Below are 1,896 nucleotides of genomic sequence, written 5' to 3'. Positions count from 1 at the left end.
CAAAATCTGTGGGAATAACATTCCCATCCACCTCTACTGGCACATCTTCTATAATACCCAAAGGGTACCTGCAGGAATGATCGGCAAGTTGAAGTGCCATAGTAGTAAGTTTAATATTTTTGAGACCTAATTTATTACAAATTGAATAGGGAATGAGGCTAACACTTGCCCCCAAATCACAAAAAGCTTTTTGAAAAAATTCTTTTCCTATGTTGCAATGAATATAAAAGCTCCCTGGGTCCTTTAGTTTTGGGGAAGTGTTCTTCTCCAAAATAGCACTACATTCCTCACTAAGCGCAATGGTCTCAACCTCTCCTCTTCTTCTCTTGTTTGACATGAGATCCTTCAGGAATTTGGCAAATCTAGGCATTTGAAGAATAGCATCAATAAGAGGTACCTCTACACAAATTTCCTTAACTTTTTCTAAAAACTTGCCAAATTCTTCATCTTTCTTGAGCATTGTAAGTCTCTGAGGAAAAGGGACAGCTTTGCTCTGATGGTTCAGTGGAAGAGTCTCTTCAACCTCAATGGTACTCTCCTCATTAGCTTGAATCTGATTTGGTATAAGAGGAGAGAGCTCTTCTTCTTATCCCTTTTGGAGCAGTCACTTGGGAGTCTCCCAAGGTCCGTCCGCTCCTAAGCTCAATTCTATTGCAATGCTCCATAGGTTTCACATAAGGTTTTCCTGGAAGTTGTCCTGGTGCTCCGGATGATGAGGAAGCTAGTTGGGCAATTTGACTATCCTGGATCTTTTGATGCTTTTCAGAATTATCCATTCTCTGAATGAGCTTTGCTAAATCTTGCTTCATTTCATTCTGACTTGAGATAATTTCTTCAAGCATCTTTTCAATATTTGACTTTGGTAAGCCTTGAGAAGATAGATGTTGAAAATTTTGTTGCCCAGCTTGAAAATTTGGTCTTGCCCCCATAGATGGTCCTTGATCTTGATTATTTCTGTAAGAAAAATTGGGATGGCTCTTCCATCCAGGGTTATAAGTATTTGAGTATGGGTTGTTCTGCCTTTGATTGTAACTCATGATTGCATCACATTGTTCCAGTTGATTGATTTGTGCAGTGATAGCTCCCAATGGACATGAGTCATTTGAGTGCTCTGAACTCCCACATACTTCACAAGATGTACTAATAGCATTGACCATATTAGCACTAGTCCCCATATTCTCAAATTTCTTTGTAAGAGCTTCCAATTTTGTAGACAAAAGAGTGACTGCATCTACATCAAACTTCCCTGATGCTTTAATTGTTGGGTTTACAGAAGAATAGCCACCACTTCTTTCATTTGCCCATTGATGATGATTTTGTGCTACACTGTCAATAATTTCTTCAGCTTCATCTAAACTTTTATTCATAAGTGCCCCTCCAGCAGCTGAATCAAGGGACACTTTGGTATGATAGTTGATACCATTATAAAAAGTGTGCAACACTAACCATCTTTCCAACCCATGATGTGGGCATTGTCTGAGCATACTATTATATCTATCCCATGCTTCAAAAAGAGATTCTGAGTCAGTTTGCTTGAAGCTTGCAATTAAATTCCTCATATGAGCTGTTTTGCTTGGTGGATAAAATTTATCAAGAAACTATTGCTCACACTGCTCCCAAATGGTGATGCTATTAGGGACCAAAGAATTCAGCCATTGCTTTGCCCTATCTCTTAAAGAAAACCCAAATAATAATAATCTAACTGCTTCTGAAGGAACTCCATTCATTTTCATGGTACCACATATTTCATAAAAGACCTCTAAGTGTTGATTGGGGTCTTCATGAGGTCCTCCACCAATTTGGTTCTGTTGCACCATAGATATAATTGCGGGTTTGATCTCAAAGTTATTAGCTTCCACTGGAGGTCTTGAAATACTAGATTGAAAACCTCTTGCA

General features: G+C 38.7%; 1 non-coding gene across 1 annotated transcript; it reads left to right on the top strand.

Annotated features, from left to right (window-relative positions):
• Positions 1-1,455: 1,455 nt before the first annotated feature.
• On the top strand, positions 1,456-1,561 carry LOC122028388. The gene has a single exon (XR_006124778.1). It is a non-coding gene; the product is annotated as a small nucleolar RNA R71 (small nucleolar RNA).
• Positions 1,562-1,896: the final 335 nt, after the last annotated feature.

This window comes from Zingiber officinale, chromosome 10A, assembly GCF_018446385.1.
Source record: "Zingiber officinale cultivar Zhangliang chromosome 10A, Zo_v1.1, whole genome shotgun sequence".
NCBI lineage: Eukaryota > Viridiplantae > Streptophyta > Magnoliopsida > Zingiberales > Zingiberaceae > Zingiber > Zingiber officinale.
This window is presented reverse-complemented; position numbering and strand designations above follow the sequence as displayed.